Raw genomic sequence first — 20,447 nt, 5'->3', positions numbered from 1 at the left:
GCGCAGCCCACCCTATCCCTGAATGACAAATCCAATATTTCTATCAGAATTTTACTCACCAAAGATGCATTAAGAACAAGAATTCGCAGGTCATCAATTCAGGTATGAATGATTCCCAACCGAACCTTGCAACTTATCTCTATGGTGCATTCAGTCCATTTCTTGATTAGATGATCTAATTACCTAATTCTTTCTCAAACAGTTCAAGTAATCACAAATGCAAGAACAATTTGGCCAAAATTGTTCTATAAATCGAAACCCTAATCAAGAATCCCAAGAACAAAACATACTCAATCGGATCTGCCTAAGTTTAATTACAAATCAGGATTAAAGCTCATCATGGTTCGCATAAAAAGGAAGAAAGAAAAAGATTCAATAGACAAACCTCAAAACCCTAATTGAATATAGGTTACCAAACTGCAGAACCAAAGAGGAATACACTTAAGATCTTTGCGTCAGTCTTCGATCTCCTTGTTGTGATTCTCCTACAGTCCGCATTCAACAGCCTCCTCCTCTCCCTAGCAGCCTTCTTCTTCAATTTTCTTTTAGGGGTTTGAACCCTTATCTCCTCTTTTTCTCCTCTTTTTATATCCTTCTCTTAAGATAAAACTCTGTTCTCGTGTAAGTGGGAGAGTGGTGAATTCCCGGATGAAAACTTGCAGGCTAAGGAATTGCTCCAGCACGTCAGCAGTCCGGTTGCAGATAATTAGGTCCCGATTTTGATCTCGATTCAGTCCGTATCTATTACAACTCAAAACATGAAAGTTATATACTTTTCCTTATCTTTCCAACGCATCCTGAATCATCTCAATCGGAGTCCGGATGAGAGAGTTATTCCCAACTTACCATGTGGCACCGAAATTGTCTAGAATTACCCGATTAGCCTTGTTTTCCTTATCTTTAATGTCCTATATTCCTCCTAGACAATTGGGTTGGAGGGTTTTCATTTGATAAGGATAGAAGGAACGTTTTTAAAAACCACAAAAGAAAGGAGAAAATGAATAACAATGAAATTGTGTCTAATATTGAACAAAACATTTATAACCCTCATCCCATAAAATGTAAATAATTATAGGCCCATAAGTTTATGCAATGTCATCTATGAAATTATTTAAAAAATCCTTATTAATAGAATTATGCCTTTTTTGGATAATATTATATCTCCCTATTAAAGTCACTTTGTGCCAAATAGGAAGATTAATGACAACATTCTTATCGCTCAAGAAATGTTGCATATAATGAAAAAGAAGAAAAGGAAAACTTGTATGCTTGCATGCAAAATTGACATAGAAAAAGCATATGATAGACTAGAATGGGAATTCATTGAGAAAGTCTTGAGAAATTTTGGATTTCATGAGAAATGGATTAGCTGGGTTATGGAATGTATAAAGAAGGTGTATCATATCAAATTTTAATAAATGGAACCCCCTCAAAGAAATTTGCCCCTTCTAGAGGGATCAGACGGGGAGATCCTCTTTCTCCCTATATTTTTGTTCTTTGCACTGAAGCGTTAGCAAAGAAGCTTGAAAAAAATTCTCTAGGTAAGAAAATTTCAATTGGTTGTAAGGTTGCCAAAGGAAGTCCAAAAATACCAATTTTATAGTTTGCAGATGATTGCTGCTTGATATTCATTGAGACCTCAATTACAATATGTTTGAAAATAAAAGACATTCTCACTAAATTTGTTGCGGCTTCTAGCTAGTGTCCAAACTTTTCAAAATCTACACTCCAATTTTCGAAAAATACACCAATTAGATTCCAAAAAATCTTAGTAAAAATTTTGAGGATCCAAATCCAAGCAAAGTCTGATATTTATTTGGGAGCCCCCATAGAAAATAGTAGAGTTTCAAAGGACACATTCTTGAATCTCAAGGAAAGGGTAAATAACAAACTGGCAAGTTGGAAAAAAATAACACTTTATCCTTGGCAGGTAGAATGACCTTTCTGATTGCTACAACGAATACAATGCCGCAATTCCTCATGAGTTATTTCAAGCTTCCCCAAAATATCATAGATGAAAATTGATAAAAGCCAAAGGAACTTCTTATGGACAAATTCTAGTGAAAAAAACCCGATTCATTTGATTGGTTGGAACAAGGTGTGTACCTCAAAATGTTAGGGTGGTTTGGGTCTAAAAAACCTTCAATGGGTTAATGAAGTTAACTTAGCAAAGTTGGGTTGGAAAATATTATTAAACATTAATAACCTTTGGGTTAAAATTATTAAAGCAAATTATCTTCAGAAAGAGGATTTTTGGAATGCTAAGGAAAATAAAGGTATATCATGGGCTTAGAAAGGTATCATAAAGGGAAGAGATCTCCTTAAAAATGGGTTATGTTGGGAAATAAACAATGGCAAATCTATCATATTTTGGAAAGATATATGGGTAGGCAATGCCTCATTGGACCAAATTATTCCACCTGATAAGATTGAAAATGAGAATCTCCTTCTTAGTGGGGTTATTTATCAGAAAAAAGGGTGTGTGGATAGAAAATAGAAAATAGAATTTGTAGCTTTGTTCCTTTGAATATTTAGGGGAAAACAAAATCAATCTTTATCCCCTAAAATCAAAAAGAAGATAAATTAGTTTGACAACTTAGTTGTAATGGGAAATTATCAATTAAGTTTACATATAAATTAAAATGTAGCTTGTCTCTTCATGAAAATTTGAACTCAAAGTGGAACTCAACTGTTTGGAAGGTAAATTGTTCCCCAAAATTGAAAACTTTTCTCTATCTACTTTTTAATAAAAGATTCTCAACAAAAATGCTCCTGCAAAATCGAGGTTTAAGTATTGATGAAAAATGTAATTTTTGTGCAGATAACGTGATCATATTTTTAAGAATTGTATAGTTGCTAATCAAACATGGGATGCAATAAATCTCATTTTGGAGGGTCCTACATGCTCTAACTTTTCCTTAGAGGAATGGTGGCTAAAAATTGGTAAAAAAAGTTCAAATGGAGGAAATAATGGAAGAAAAAAGTGTGCATTCTTATTATGGTATATCTGGAAGAATATAAATAAAAAATCTTTTAATAATGTGTCAACCCTTATTCAAGTGGTGATTGAAAGAGCTTTATCGTCCTTTACGGAATATTATGAAACCAATATGAAGCTGAATGGAGCTGATGCCCATAAGTTGTGCAAGTATGTTATGTGGCAAACTCAAAAAATTGGTACTATCAAAACAAATTTTGATGCATCCCGACTAAACAATGGGATGTGCTCAGTTGCAGCCATAGCTAGGAATTTTTTGGGTGAGGTGGTAGATTACAAGGCTTATTACGTAGGTTCTTCGACTATCAACATGGTGGAAGCTTGGGCCACATGGGAGGCCCACAACTTGGCAGTGAATTTCCCAAACCATTCCATCATCATTGAAAGTGACTCTTTAATGGTGATTTCTTGTCTGAAGTGGCTCATTGACCCCCTGGAATCTTCGGAACATCATTGAAGAGTGTTTAGATTTGAAGAATTGAGCAAATGAAGATTTGGTCTACAATCACGTGTATCAGGAAGCTAATCAAGCGGCAGACTGGCTCGCCAATCAAGCCTTTTCTACCCAACAGGGTATAGTAAGTCTCAATCTTAGTGATCTTCCATGGAATTTAGCTAGTATTTGTAAGTCTGATTTTGTGGGGACGTGCTACCCCTTGTCTCATGTAGCTCCTCTAGGTTTCTATTAAAAAAAAAAAGAAAAGGAATGACAATGAGAGAGGGTTTTGTATAGTGAATGAAAGAGATAGAGAAAGTAGATTTGTAGATCCAAGTTCTCTCTCTCTCTCTCTTTCTCTCCAGAACTTGAAGCCGTTACCGGACAATCCCCTTTATCCCATGTCTTTTACTCTTCAACGGTGAAAGGTAATAACTAAAGAGGGTGAAATGTGCTTGTATCTTTTTGCCTAAACATAAAAGTCAAGATAAGACATTTTTCCCTCATAGCGGTTTCACATATTCACTTAATGAAAGGGCAATAAAGTCCTTTTGCCTTTTTCTAGTAATTGAATTGCATTTGGTCCAATCCAATATGTCTTGTAGGCCCATCCAATCTGTCCAAATTGATTTTGGACGAGAAGAGGCCCAATCCAAAACCGGTCCATTGACACCCTTATTTGTGTCCATTTGTTAAACCATAAGGCTCAGTTTGGAAGAATTACAAATACAAATATGTACAATGTAAATACATTCAAAATAATACAAAATATAAGGTTTTGCACTCTACGTATTTGTATTTGTATTTGTACTCCTTCCAAACTAAGTGTAAGGGTAGTTTAAGAATTTAACCCTAATAATAAAGAGTTGAGATCTTCTACCAACAAAACATGTCCCAACACTCTACCAACTTGATGGAACACCGCACATCTCACTATGAGATTATGACCCACCAAAAAAGTGGGACTCGCCATGTATGAGATGTGCGATATGAGGTAATGTTGGTAGGGGGTTGGAACGTGTTTTGTTGGCAAGTGATCCACAATCAACAATAAAGGCAACAAATTAGGAGTCCGGATCACTTGCCAACAACACGTTCCAACCCTCTACTGACATGATCTCACATTGCTAGAGGTGTCAATTGGACTGATTTGGTCAACCCAATCCAGTCCAATGTGAGTCCACTTACAAATGGACTTGACCCAATCTAGTCCAAATCCAATACAAACCAAATCCAATCCAATCAATTAAAATGTAAATGGATTGGATTGGATCCAATCCAAACATAATGAAATATAATAAATTATATAAAATCACTTTTGTAAAAGTACTTTGGTAAAAGTATTTTCATAAAAGTGCTGTACAAAAGCACTTTCTTGAAGTACTTCGTAAAAAAAGCACTTTTAGAAAAGTACTTCCATAGACTTTTGTAGAAGTGCGTTTGTAAAAGTACTTTTGTAAAAGTGCTTTTATATAAGTACTTCCATAAAAGTGCTTTTGTAAAAGTGCTTTCATAGAAATGTTTTTATAAAAGTGCTTTCAGAAAAGTACTTTTGCAAAAGTGCTTTCGTAAAAGTTCTTCCATAAAAGTGCTTCTATAAAAGTGCTTTCATAAAAGTGCTTTTATAAAAGTATTTCTATAAAAAATTCTTCCGCAAAAGTACTTTTCTGTAAAAGTACTTTTCTAAAAGTACTTCCGTAAAAGTTTTTTTTTTTTTTTTGTAAAAGTGATTTCGTAAAAGTGCTTTCGTGTAAAAGTACTTTTACAAAAGTGCTTTTATAAAACTACTTGTATAAAAATGCTTTTATAAAAGTACTTTTGTAAAAGTATTTTTATAAAAATACTTTCGTAAAAATACTTTCGTAAAAATACTTTTATAAAATTGTTTTCGTAAAAGTGCTTTTGTAAAAGTACTTTCATAGAAGTGATTTTATGCTAGCTTCAGTTTTGACTGATTTCAAATTGGGCAAATGTTTGGCATCATGATCAGATTATTGGAAATTTGGTTTTGGTCCAATTCAAACCAATAAGAATATGGAACAATTTATTTTGGATTGACTCTTCCTTTGTATTGAATCTCAAGTGTTAATACCCCCATGGAAGCCTTCTAGCAGAAGAGAAGACACTAATTTTCGAAGGGATGGGAACACATCAAACTTCCTTTACAAGATTGGACATCGGGGAGGGACTAGAGGAAATTAATGATTTTAAAGGAGGCACAAAAAAAAAAAAAAAAACCACCCGTAGGACTAGTGGCCCACAAACAACTGTCCAATCTAATGGGATCTAGAGAAACCCCATCCAACAAATGCAAAAGGCAAGAAACAAGAGGAATTTCAGTGTTCCTAAGGTTTTTCTTTTTAGCCCAAAGCTTCCGCCAATGCCCGAAGGAGACAAGGGGATAGCAGGCTTAGAAATAGTTTTGCCTTTAAGAGAGGAAACGATGAAGATAGATTGGAAGATATCTTTCAAAGAAGACTTCTCAACCCAAAGGTCTTCCCAATACATAGAGTCGAAGATATCTTTCATGTAACTCTAGTTGTCGACCTATAAAAATTTTATCAAATCATTTAAGTTATATTTATATAAGTTAACATTTTATAGATAATGTGGGTGCATGGCCTAGCATGTGAAATCATTGGTTGTGACGCTTGAGCTATCTTCTGAAGGCCATGTCTTTCTCTTGTAGCACTGTCAGCAAGCACACATGTATGTGCCTGCATTTTAGAGTGGTTTATCATTCATTCTTTTATGACATGGAACATTTGTTTTAACAATACCAATAATAAGAAAAAATTTGTAATGATGCTTGAACTACAAGAATATCTGCATAAGACCCATATAATGTGGCTGTTACAAGGAATTTCCTTTCCAGGACTAGACTACTCCAAGCCCAACCCTCTTCATCCTTTAAAAGACATCAAGACTATCAATCCTCTTCTGCCCAATCCTCTTCCTATCCATAGGAGGAACAAGAGTTTTTAGGTTAACTACTTTTTCTATCAGTAGGTTAACTTCATTTTCTTGTACTATGGTTGTATTATTGTTTATGTCAATTGGATTCTTGTTCAGTAAAACTACTCTCTGCGTTTTCAATTTAAAGCCAAACTGTATAAGATTCAAACTTGGAAAATTATAATTTTAATTATCGGAAGACCAAGAATGCTCAATATGTCAAAGGTGATGAGCAAATGGTTTTCGTAACAGATGACTAGGTGCAAGATAGAATTATTGTTAAAATTTATTAAATACATGTACAAATTCCTTCACAAGATAGAATTTTCGTAACAGATGACTAGGTGCAAGATAGAATGGTTTTCTGTGCAAATTCCTTCACATTTTCTCATAAAATACATGTATATTTGTTTTCATCAAATGTTTTCTGAAGATATAACATGAAACAACATGACTCCACAAATAGAACTCTGCTATAATAATATTTAAGTTGCTTACACTAAAGAAACTGGTAAGCAGAATTTCTTGAAAATAGTGCATAGATAGTGTTATAGAGAAAGAAGTTTTTAAGTGGCTGTATTCTGGAAGCTGCATACTTCTAATATTTATAGAGGTGATGAACTGGTCCATGATGCCATTCAAGATAGGGTCTTCTGTGACTACTGTTTCAAGGCTAACAAAATTTTCAATGTGGCCTATGGTGTTGATAATGTTAGAAGGAGACAGGTGCTGATATCAAGCATTATCCTTCTTAAGACTGCTTTGGAGCTTCTCCGAAACATTTCCAAGCCCATCTGTGAAAATGAAAAATATGCTTCTATATTTGAAAAGGTTAAGTTACACTTGCTTTTGCTTACATTATTATATGTGTTTATATGCTATTATGTGTTTTTTTAGCAAATAAAAACTCATTAAATAAGTGTTGTGATAATAATGTATTTGTGCCATGCTGATATCCATGTTCTTTTATTTCATTCTTATGTACTAGCGGTGACTCATGTGATGCATTGGATGCTTTCTAAAAATGTATTTTTAAGGGAAAAAAATGAAGTTACGGTGATTCACCGAAGGTTTTATATATTTCTGGTTCTTTACATATAAAATAGGAGGAAAAACAATTTTTTCCTTTTAAGTTATTGAGCTTCTAGCTTATTCCTATATATATTTATACTTTATACCATCTATAGATTGTTGTTGGACTATCAGGTCCCATACCCAGATTTCCTGTTTTCTTTCCAAAAGATACTTAAATTATTAGATGAGGTTTGCTAAGACCATTACAGTCATATACCAAGCAAGTTCCTTGCATTTTTAGCACAAGATGACTGTTGAGAATCTCTTAGCAAATAACAGAGATTAAAGAATTGATTTGACTTAGAATTAACTAATCCTTATTATAATCTCAGATAGGGGGTAGGGTGACCTTGATTAGGGCTACATTTGCCAACCTTCCAACCTATACTACCTATCAGTGTTCAGGAGTCCCCCAAGGGAGGCTAAGAATCTGGAGAAGGTAATAAGGGACTTTCTGTGGGAACCAAGGGAGATGAAAAAGAATCATCTGGTTAGATGGGAGATAGTTAATAAACCTAAGGAAGAAGGGGGTCTAGGGATAGGGAATATAGTGCTGAAGAATGTAGCCCTCCTTGGAAAGTGGTTATGGAGATGGCCCCGAGAGAGAGAGAGAGAGAGAGAGAGAGAGAGAGAGTATGGCATGAGGTGGTGTTTAGCATTCATGGCTGCTCAGGAAATGGTTGTGATGGTGGGATATCTCGTCGAGCTACCCTTACAACACCTTGGAAAGCTATACATGGTATTCTCCCTCGCTTCCTCAGTTTTATCAGGTATGATGCCTGTTCCGGTGATGTTATCAGGTTCTGGGAGGATGTTTGGGTGGGTACTCAACCCTTCAAAGATCGATTCCCCTCACTTTACCCTATCCCTTCACAAAAATGAGCTGATTGCAAATTTTCTTCCGAACCCGTTAAGTCCCTCGTCTTTAAACTGGGATTTCGGTTTTTGTAGGGGATTAGGGATGGTGAGTCGATTTGTATCACTGAGCTTCTTCATTTACTAGAGTCTGTTTGTTTGGACCCCACTTTGTCTAATCAAAGAGTTTGGACTCCTCTTCCTAAAGGTACTTTCACTTGCTCTTCTTTCAAAAATCCCTTAGTTCCAACCCCAATTCCCAAGGGTTCCCTTTCAAAGAAGTTTGGGCCTGACCTATCCCTCCAAAAATTGTTGTATTCTGTTGGAAAGTCTACTATGGGAAAATCAATACCTTGGAAAACTTGCAGAAAAAGAGACCCTCTCTTTGTTTCTCCCCGAATTGGTGTTTCTTGTGCAAGGCCCAGAATGAGGACTGTTTCCATTTGCTGATTTCCTGCTCTTTTGCTACAAACTTATGGAGTTGGAGTTAGTTTATTTGGAGGTAGGTGGTCTCCACCAACTGATTTGAGTATGTTATTTAACCCATCTTTTTTTGTTTGGCACACTAGAAGAGGCAAGTTCATGTGGAAATGCATCAGGGCAGCAACCTTATGGACCCTATGGGAGGAAAGGAATGCAAGAGTTTTCTTAGAGAAGGAAAGAAGATTAGATGAAGTGAAGGACTGCATCCTAAGAAGAGCAATACATTGGCTGAAAACCGTGGAGATATTTGATGATTTTTCTTTTGATGACTTGTGGAGGAATTGGTTAGTAATGTTTTGGGCGAAGTTGTAATTTTTTGTCTCTACCTATTCTTTTGTTTTCTTGATTGTATTTAGAAGATAAGTGTGTTTGTCTTCCTGATGTAACCTCTTTGGTGAATTAATGAAATTGTTATTGATCAAAAGAAAAAAAAGGAATTGGTTAGTAATAGCTAATACTTCTACAAAGAAGAATAAACGCTTATCAGAATGGGATCCGCCGTCAGAAGGTGTCATCAAGTTAAATTTTGATGGAAGTAGCCAAGGTAACCCTGGGCCGTCAGGTATAGGGGGTGTCTTGAGGAACAAAAACAGCAACATCATCTCCTTATTCTCAGGACCGGTGGGAGTGGGGGATTCTACGAGGGCAGAAATACTAACTGCAGTACAAGGAATTCAGATTGCTAACCAGCTTGGGGCGGAGCATCTCCTAGTTGAAGGGGACTCTTAGGTAGTAACAAGGTGGCTTCTAAACCCGGATGCTACCATTTGGGGCTACAAAGACCTCATCAAAAAAGTAAAGTGGTTAACTAGGAATATGAGATTTGAGGTAAAATGGGTAAGTAGGTCAGCTAATACTGTGGCTGATTCTCTGGCTAAATAGGGGGTATCCAGGGAGATCCTTTTTTGTGCTACTTTGTAAGTTGTTATAATATTTTGGAAGCTGTACTTAACTAACCTGGAGAGGTTGCATCTCGTGCCTCTCCTTGGGACATTGTACTCTTCTCCTCTGCTTATTAATAAACTTCATTCATTTATCAAAAAAAATCTCAGATAGCTGCCGCCATGCTTCATACATTGATATATTTTAAGGATTTTCACATGTTCCAGTCTCTGCTCTCTACCTTTTTTTTCCTTTTTTTCACATTATTGAAAATTAGGATCTACTAATAGAACTATATAAAATTATTATAAGCTCTTTAATGAAAAGTAAAGGTTTCTTGATATAGGAGTTCTAACATGTCATTGCTGTAGTTTTAATTGAAATTTTTGGGGTTTAATCACAGCTTACCCACCAAAAGAAGAAGGATTGTTTAGTATACAAATATAAAATGTAGTTACATGAATTATAATTAAAATACCAAGCAATGTTTCCTTAAAAAATCAATATTATTAGAAGCTGGACCAGACCTAGAGACTCCTAGGACCTGAACTAGAACATGATTGGGTCAAGTAGGTTGCTGGGTCAACCTAGATTTTAGGTACATGCCATGAGCCCACAACAGGATGTTGGTAGTCCTTTTCGTTCTACTTTCTTCTCCCTTCCCAAGGAAAGAGATGATTGGGAGGCTTGGATGATGATGGTGATGCTTAATTGCTTATAGAAACATGACAGTTTTGAAATAGATGATTGGTTGATTCCAGAAAACCTAGATATTTTTTTTTAATTCCAAAAATGTAGAGCTTAGCAAACCATCGTTCTTAATGATTCCTAACACCAGCTCTTTCCTGTTCTTGTAATCTTTTTAAACCTTTTGTTGACTCCCATCCTTTATCCTAATTCTTTCCTGTTTCTCTTCCCCAACCCACTCACCCTCTTAATTTCTCTTGTCATCATTGTTTGCAATTTTAATATACAAAAATAAAAAAAAATCGGGAATATTCTACTAATTTTACTGGGATGTTTGGAAATGCCAGATTTACAGAGCCAGTTATGCATTGAAAAGATGAAGAAATACATCTGGTGGGAAATGGGGACTGATGAACATATTAAAAAGAAATCGAATGAAACTCAGCAGCCATATGTAAGATGTCCTTCAATATATGCTGAATAGCCCATGAGCATGATACAGATCTTCCTCTCAAACCAATAAAACCTGATATCAGTGTGAACATAAATGGTTTGTTCCTTTTTTTTTTAATTAACAAATGCGATCCCAACAAAAAAACATTCCAATGTGTTTCCAGCATGATCTGTGTCCACACATCTCAGATTTATAAGTCCCACTCTTATGGTTAGATGTGCAGATACAGATGATATTTACAATGGTTTAACAGGTCAGTCTCAATAATGTATCATGCAGATGAACTCCCAAACAGTCGAAGCTGTTTTTCCCCCTAAATGGTCCAACAACAATCAAACAAGTAAACATGCATGTTATTCAATAAATCAAACAGTGAAAATTAGAATGGATTGGACTTCTACATTTGTCTTTTTCAAACATACATTTGCCTCGTGATAGTGCACCCCTTTCATAAAAAATAGGATGTGCCAAAACATTCCCCTTAGAACAAAGGACCGATCATGGCTGCTACAAAAGGATGATCTGAGAATAGAGTTCAGAGTGATTGTCAAACTATAATCTCATAAAGGAAGGTTGGTGCTGAATGGGTCCTAGGTTGCAGCTGCATTCAGAAAAACTAGGTGCTGTTAGGAAAAGGATGGAATGAGGTGAACCCAGGCCAGGATTTATTTTGTAATCAAAGTGTTACAGTTCCGAGCCAAATGGGCTTGTACTTCATTGGCCTGCTACACTTTTTGAGTAGTAACTATGGAGACTGTTCAATGAAACTCTCATGGCTATTTATGCAAAAAAGGAAAACATTTGACCATCTTCTAGTTGCATTGCTTTAAATAGCTGGTGTGATGTTAGACTTCCTGCATGCATTCCTTAGGATGTTGGGGCCTAAGCATCCCAAACTTGAACTTTTAGCCTGTATACATAGGGGGGTTGGTTTTGTAACTAGGGTCACAATTTATTCCATTTAAGTGTTAAGGATCAAAGATCATTTGTATTCTTGTTGCTTCTTAAAGTGGAAATACCCTATCTAAATTCATATCCACAATAACTAGGGTCTCAGTATTCAAAAAGTTTTTGTTTTCTATTTCTTTTAAAGGATGATAGACCACTGCTAGTGCACAACCACCAATGAAAGAAAAGTGCTGGTGCTGCTATCAATGGATCGGATAAACCCGGTAGAACTGAACCAAACCAACTCAATTGTAATTTATAATCAAGTCCGCTCCAGAGAAAGTGCTGGTGGCAAGGAAGAAACAATTGGATGGAGAGGCCATGTTCAGAACCTTTAACTTGTTCCTAGAAAAAGGAAGGGATTAAAAAAGTAAAAAGAACAATTCTTTGTGTTTCCCCAATCACAGTTCTGGTTCTGAACTGTAACTGAAACCCAGCAAGCATGAAGCTTTACCATCAAGCCAGCTGCCATTTCCTTCACAGATTAAAGCTTTCTATACAAATATCACATTGCTCCTTGCAAAAGAAAAATACTCATAAATCAAATCAGATATTAAAATAAAGAGGAATGAAATATGTAGAGCTGCATACAAAACTTCAGAAGTAAGGCTTAGTTTGTTTGCAGTATGGTATAGATGCAACGGAGCATAATTAGTCCAAGTGTAAAATCTGGTTTACTTTTGCTTTGGATTTAATTGTCTTATTTATGTGTTAAAAATAAAATAAGAATAAATGGTTGGGACCAGAAATGATTTAATTGTCATATAGTTGGGAGGCTTAGATGATGATGATGCTTATAGAAACATGACAATTCTGAAATAGATGATTGGTTGATTCTAGAAAATATAGATTATCTTTTTTTTTAATTCCTGAAATGTAGAGCTTAGTAGACCATCAATTAACAGTGTTGGACCTTGCTCCAGCTGCAGTTGTTAAGTCCTTAAAGTTTGCTGGACTGGGAGTTATTAAGATACTCCCAGACATAGCTTAAAAAAATAATAATAATAAGGAAGAAAAAGGGCTTTCTTATAAGCCTAGTCAGTCTTATTGATGGGCTGAAACATTTTAGTAAAGAAAGGGGCCTACAGTCTAATTTAGTGAGCAACAGGCCCCAAGTTAATTGGTATTGTTTGTAATGCAATAAGCATTTAATGGGTTTGCAGTAGAGCCTATTTAATGGAACAACAGGCCCTAAAAGAATAAATTTGTATTAACTAATTTCTTGTGACGTGTCCCAATTATTTATAAGCATTTAGTGAGTGCAATTCTTGTGCCAGGGAATTGCACTCAAATTCCCCGGTAACCCTAGGTGCACTCTTATCTCCTGGCAACTCTAGGATTGCACTCAAATTCCCCGGCAACCCCAGGAAGGCCCTGGCAACCCTAAGTGCGCTCTTATCTCCTGGCAACCCCAGGATTGCACTCAAATTCCCCAGTAACCCCGGGAAGGCCTTGGCAACCCCAAGCGCACTCATATTCCCTGGCAACCCCAAGCGTGCTCATATTCCTTGGCAACCCCAGGCATGCTGAAATTCCCCGGCAACCCTGGGAAGGCTCTGGCAACCCCAGGTGTGCTCTTATCTCCTGGAAATCCCAAGATTGCACTCAAATTCCCCAGCAACCCCAGGAGGGCCCTGGCAACCCCAGGTGCGCTCTTATCTCTTGGCAACCCCAGGATAGCACTCAAATTCCTCGATAACCCCGGGAAGGCCCTGGCAACCCCAGGTGCGCTCTTATCTCCTAGCAACCCTAGGATAGCACTCAAATTCCTCGATAACCCCAGGAAGGCCCTGGCAACCCTAGGTGCACTCAAATTCCTTGGAAACCCCAGGTGCACTCAGATTCCTCGGCAACCCCAGGAAGGCCCTAGCAACCCCAAGCACGCTCATATCCCCTGACAACCCTAGGAAGGCCCTGGCAACCCCAAGCGCACTCTGATTCCCTAGCAACCCTGGGAAGGCCCTGGTAACCCCTGGTGCACTCATATTCCCTAGCAACCCCAGGCGCACTAATATTCCCTACCAACCCTAGGCGCACTCATATTCCCTACCAACCCCAAGCGCACTCAGATTCCCCGACAACCCCGAGAAGGCCTTGGCAACCCCAGGCACACTCAAATTCCCCGAGAAGGTCATGGCAACCCTAGGCGTGCTCATATTCCTTAGCAACCCCAAGCACACTCAGATCCCCCGGCAACCCCAGGCACGCTCACATTACCTTGCAGCTCTAGGCTTACATCGAAATTCCACAACAAAACTAAGCGCATTCACACCCCCAGGCAATCCTTGGGGGCTTTGTCAATATCAAGTATGATTCCTATCTAATTCATAAACGTTACCTTGTCCAACTCACAAATGCAGTAGTCTAGGGGGGGGGACAAACTCCACCCATCCCGTACACTAACAATTACATTTTTCTAAAAAATGACACTAATCTTGACCATTGATATCTCATTCCCATAGGAAGGCTCAGATAGCCCTCTTATGCGCTGACCAAAATCTTCCACAAAGGTCTGGAACTCATAATTAACCCTTTCGGGCTAGTTGCCTTGCCAAACATGGTTGAGATAAACTCTAACTTATGCCAATTATTTAGTTATACTATAACTGAACCCTTACTACATCGCCCATGAAGGGCCTCGCCTTTGTAAGGCATGACAACCCCCGATCCTTGTATAGGTAGCAAAACTACATCTCCCTACAAAAACTAGCTCAACTTCCATTTTCTACAAATATGGACCCTAATACTCACCTCACAGCTCATTCATGCTCTGTCATTTTTTTCGCACTTGATAATTTTTAGCCATCGAGACAATTCCTTTCTACAAATACGCTATCTACATAACGTTATTCGGGATAACTCTTTCATACCTGCTAGTCTCTCAGATATTGGAATAACATTGTTAGCTTTTTTCTCTTTTCTAAAACAATCTACAATAAAGTTTACTATGCTTGTGCTAATGCTAGATCGTGATAAATCCCAATAGGTGCCCAACATAAATACTTGAAATACCCAATGGCTGACATTCTATATACGATAAAATCGCACTACTACTTCACTTACACGATGATCAAACACATTAACTGACACGGTCACGATAGAACCCCAACTTTCATTCATCAATCATACTAGTCGAACTACTAGCGATGATATCAACACTAAGTGTCTTCATTCAACAATTAACCTTGCCTGGGTGTATGATTGCATAGACAAGAAGTGTCTTTTATCGCCAACAAACAGACACAATTTCACTCCTTGATATCATATAGCAATTGCGATGAGCCTCCAACCTAAGAAGGCACACATTTTTTTATAATAACCCGAAAACACTTACTCGCAATAACACCTGCCTTGAATATGTGCGCAAAACACTTCAATATGGACAATAATTCATAGACCTACCTCGTGCTTTCCACGTGATTCCATACATAATTTTGACTGAATAAGATGTGATGGATTTTGTTACAAAACCAAGCACCTCTTTTCCAGTCCAACAAGGATTTTCGGAAGTTATGGCGGAAACCCTGTAATTCATAACTCAACGAAAGAACTCCCCTCTATGTTTCACATCCACTGGACGCCATTCGGTAAGGTCAGTAACTTACTAACAATGCGATAAAGACACCAATAAAATTTGGGGGCAACAACATGTCTCAAACATTTCTCCCATACGAATAACTACGGGTTCCATTCTAATACAAAGAAAATGTAAATACAAAACAATCATATCTATTCATTATAAACACGTTTACAAAAATTATTGATTATAGGGTAGCTCATTCTTTCCTCACTGACATTATACTCTCTAACGCCGGTCTCCGAGCTTCAAAACTCTTCAACTCCTTTACCTCAACTTCACATTCAGCCACTACTTTTCGCTGGCAACTGCATTCTTCCGTGAGGGCTTCTAACCTCTCAATAACTTTTGCAAGATTAGTTTCGGCCACCTTAAGACGGAAGCAAATGTCCTTCAACGACCAACCAAAAACCAACTCTGATCCCCTAAGGCCACAACCTTCCAAAATATATGGGCCAATGCGACAACACGTTCCTCAACTTGCCCCATGTAGAAATCAATAGCTAAAAAACATTCACAAGTCTTCAGCCATTGAGCAAAGTCAAGCCATGAAAGCTAATCGTAGGGCCGATTCATAATATCAAACATTATTGTCACAACAGTATTCAGCGTTGGCCCTACGACCATAGGGGGGAGCTCTGTAGAGGGTAGCCATTCACCCCAAATCACAACCGTAGCAAACTTCGACACTAACTTTGACACTAAAAACTTATCCGCAGCTCGAGACCCTTTCAAATCGGTGTAGCAATCCACAAAGCATAGAAGGCCCGAGTCTTGCAACATCCGATAGTAAATAGGGTTCTCAAGCACGAACTTGGTCCAAGCAGTATAGCTAGTCAAAGACTTCGAGTTGTTAGTCCTGGGCTCTTAACACTTATAGGATACCGACCGATCCAGCTGGCCACAAAGACGCATAAATTCAGTGCCACCGATGACACCGAATAGACCACCTTTTCCCCTAGACACTGGCAATGGGGGCCAAAAACCCTTACCCCCATCAGCCACTATGGCTGCCTCCCTCTCCAACAGCAACTCTGCTTATCGACTTCCAAAACGAAGTCCAAAAAGGGGCACTCCAATTTCTTCTATTGAGGAGCCATGTTAAAGGAATAGTGAACAAGATGGAAAACAGAAAAGGAACAAGAAAGAGCACTGAAATGCATTTGAAAACACACCTAGAGCAACACAGGAACAAATGCAAGAGAAATCAAAGTAGGGAGTCGATGCGTTGCCTCCCGTGCAGCTTTATAAGGAGTTGCATGCATCCAGAATACCAAATGACATTGGAGAAGATGAACAGACGCCAATACGTGATCCCAAATAATGCTTAATGAAAAAGCAACCTGAGAAAAATTACCAATATACCCCTCCAATAGGCAGGATGGAACGACACATTAATTTGAACAACCCACCACGTCATTAGCTGACACTCTAAAAATAGGACACCAGGGCCACACCTCTTGCATAAACCATCATATTTATTACAAATGACGGCTAAAACAACCCCAATGATAACAGCCACATCATCCAACACCCTCCCCCTCGACTCCCAACGGTCATTGAACACAACATGCTATTGGGAACAGTATTGTCACCACACTTAAAGGACCGCCTAACAAGCAGGGGGCTTGTCACCTAGGCTAGAACAAAATGCACAAGTACCTTTGAGCAATCCCTTTTCGCCAACAACCAGAGGGCTGAAGTTCACAAACTCAACATACGCTCGCCCATTTGCAGAAAGGGGATCACCTACAATACAATTTCTATTCAATATCACAAACCCACATAAAGGACCACCTAGCACATAAAAGGGGGGGCCCATTGCCCACACAGGTAAATGATAAGTTAGTGTCTTTTGCTAATTCCCTTCCTGCCAATGGATAGGGGGCTGAAACGCACAAACGAAGCATAGCATTGCCCATTGACAGAAAGGAAATCACCAAAAGACAAGGGGGATAAACCATGGAATGCAGGAAACCCCATCTAAGATCACAAACGCACAAAATGCACGACCATCCAAGTAACTAACTCCCAACTCGTTAATAAGTAGGGAGGGCTGACAAAGCACACAATTAAGTTTATACCACCCACACAAAATCACAAAATAGGGTAAATCCCCAAACCCAACGCACGCAAACGAATCCACCGAAAGACCTAAAAACAAGTGTGAAAGCAAAGTGCTTATCGATAAGCTCCCACTTATTGATAAGCAGGGGGGCTAATGTCGGTATATAGTGCTCACTCAGTCCCTCAAAGCACAGTAAACACCACATCAATACCATACAGATGCTTGTGATCAGCCTACAGCCAGCCTTCGCTCCGTGATGAACCAGCAGAGCGCATTGCTGGACCGCGATAAACCCATGATTCATGACACGCTCGTAATGAGCCCATCCTTAGCTCGAGCCAAAGCAAACTTAGGTTGAACCTACGATGAGGTTCATACGCACTCGACCTTGTGATATACCCTCAATCACTGCAGCACTATAGTCCACTAAGAACCGCGTCCATATACCACCTACGCACGTAAGATCGAGGGGACAAACATGGCAAGGCACCACGTAAGTCTAATAAGGCGTCATCCACCAGACGATGATGTCATTAGTGCCATGTCAATTGGGTAAGGCAAACAAGAGGTAGTAACACATGTGAGTTATGAGGATCTCCGAGTGAAAGGAAAGTTGATCATCGGAAAGATTTCCATAGGGACATGTGGTGAAACCCTAGTAGTGCCCTTAATGATTAATAGCAAATCCAATATTCCCTTTCCTAATAGGAAATGAGCACCTTTAGCTCCTTCCTTTTAGGTTCTCGGGATCTTCCCCATAAATAGAGATCCTCCTCATAATGAAACTCATTCAGTGATCAAGCACCCTTATCATTGATTCCCAAGCTCTATCATCTCGACGAGACACCCTAGCTTAAGAACCGATCCCCTAGACCCACGGTCTTTCTTTGTCTTTCAAAGAGACCGCTTCCCCAACCTTGCCTTTACCCCACCTACAAGGGGCATATGGGTTATCCAACTCTGAAGGCCAAATTAGATATCCTTGTGTGAATGGAAAATTCCTTAAGCGTCTTTATGCTTAATTTTCTACCACCATGTCTGTGCATGGCTAAACTGCCTGGACAAACCACCATGTTTGTACATTGCTAAACAGATTGGACAAACCACCATGTCTACACGTGGCAAAACTGCTTGGATGAATCACCATGTTTGCATGTGCTTAAATTGCTTGGACAAACCACCATGTTCGCATGTGGCTAAACTGCTTGGACAAACCACCAATGGTATCAATACATGGTAAAATTGCTAAAATGCCCCCCTAATCACTCTCACTTGGTTAAACTGTTGGATCGGCACACGAACTACATTGGCTTGATCCCAAATGGGTACATAGGCAGCCTAATCTTTAGGTCCAGCCACATCCTCATTAAACATACTTTTTTCTCTTTAATTTGTTACAGGTTCTATATGATGATCTACACTTTGAGATTACTAGAACCTTTGATCAGTTCTATATAATGATCTATGCATTTAATCATCCATATTATTAATCTTTAACCTTTATTTCAATAGATTTTTTTTCTTAATTAAAGAAAATAAAAATCCTTGGTTTTGTGAGTCTTAATGATGATCTTCACTTGGAGATCATCAAAACCTTTAATTTTGATCATTTTCAAATCTTTGTTAATCACAATTTGATTCTTGATGGGTTCTATGTGATAATCTACACTTGGAGATCATTGAAACTTGTACTTGATTTTAATCATTTGTTTCAAAAATGTTTTAAATCTTTTTAACCCTTGATAGGTTTTGTCTATATTATCAAAACATTCAATCTTTGATTGATTTTTATCTTTACCGGTTCTATATAATGATCTACAATTAGTGATAATCGGAACCTTTAAGTGATTTTAATCATTTGTTACAATAATTCTTGAAGTCTTGATAGGTTCTATATGATGATCTGCACTTAGAGATCATCAAAACTTGAACCTCAATTAATCTTTGAAATTCATTCATCTTGATAACTTTTAGCTTTGATGCTAATCTTCATTGGTTCTATGTGATGATCTACACTTGGAGATCATCAGAACCTATACTTGGTTTTGATCATTTGTTTTAGAAATGTTTTAAATCTTTGAGATTAATTTAATCCTTGATAGGTTCTATGTCAATATTATTAATACTTTCAAACTTTGATTGATTTTGATCTTTACCAGTTCTATATAATGATCTACAATTAGAGATCATCAGAACCTATAAGTGATTTTTATCATTTGTTACAATAATGCTTTAAATCTTGATAGGTTCTATATGATGATATGCACTTAGAGATCATTAGAACCTGAATTTTAATTAATCTTTGAGAATCATTCACTTGATATTTTTTATTAATCTTTGATGCTAACCGTTGCTGGTTCTACATGATGATCTACACCTGGAGACCATCATAACCACTAACCTAATCATCTATACCATGATAATTATGTGGGTTTTTAATTCTCAATGAGATCATCAAAACCAATAAAGTCTTTTTGGTCTTAAAGAATTTCTAATATGATTTTCGCTTTTATTTGTGATCTAGACCTAGAGATCACTAAATGTCTTGAGCTAAAATAGTTTTACCCTAATATTTTAGGGCGACCCTTAACATTCTTAGGGAGAATGGGAATGTTTGTAAAACAACCCCAAAGCACAATGTTAAAGATCAAATTAAGTCTCTTTCATCAGTGATAAAAAATCATAATTCTAAACATTAGATAAATAAATACAACTCCAGGATTAGGGGAATATAGGAACTGAATAAATTAAGTCTAAACATTAGATAAATAAATTAAGTCTCTTTCATCAGTGATAAAAATCACAATTTTGTTGTTGACAGCAGTTAAAAAAAAAAAAAAAAAGAGGCAGAATCACATTCAGCCTCTTGTTGTTGATAGTAGTAAAAAAAAGGAAGGGCCGAATCATATTCAGCCTTTTTTGCTCTCTCTCTTTGTTGTTGACAACAGTTAAAAAAAACAAAAAGAAAAGAGGCAGAATCATATTCAGCCTTTCTTTTTGGAGCCTATACGTGAATGGGATTGACTCAAT

The 20,447-nt window shown here is 37.7% G+C and overlaps 1 protein-coding gene and 1 pseudogene across 2 annotated transcripts in view; one reads left to right on the top strand and one right to left on the bottom strand.

Moving 5' to 3' along the window:
• LOC148803610 (uncharacterized) overlaps positions 1-10,118 on the top strand; it is a 128,596-nt gene extending 118,478 nt beyond the window's left edge. For both annotated transcript variants that reach the window (XM_088890071.1, XM_088890056.1), the window contains one exon: positions 8,888-10,118. The gene's annotated coding sequence lies outside the window, so the exon portion shown is untranslated. The remainder of the gene's footprint in view (positions 1-8,887) is intronic.
• LOC148803609 (protein FAR1-RELATED SEQUENCE 5-like) overlaps positions 1-17,332 on the bottom strand; it is a 34,098-nt pseudogene extending 16,766 nt beyond the window's left edge.
• Positions 17,333-20,447: the final 3,115 nt, after the last annotated feature.

The sequence above is a fragment of the Nelumbo nucifera genome, chromosome 1, assembly GCF_055504915.1.
Source record: "Nelumbo nucifera cultivar China Antique chromosome 1, China Antique-T2T, whole genome shotgun sequence".
Classification (NCBI taxonomy): domain Eukaryota; kingdom Viridiplantae; phylum Streptophyta; class Magnoliopsida; order Proteales; family Nelumbonaceae; genus Nelumbo; species Nelumbo nucifera.
Note: the sequence above shows the minus strand (reverse complement) of the source record. Positions and strands in the feature narration are given on the sequence as shown.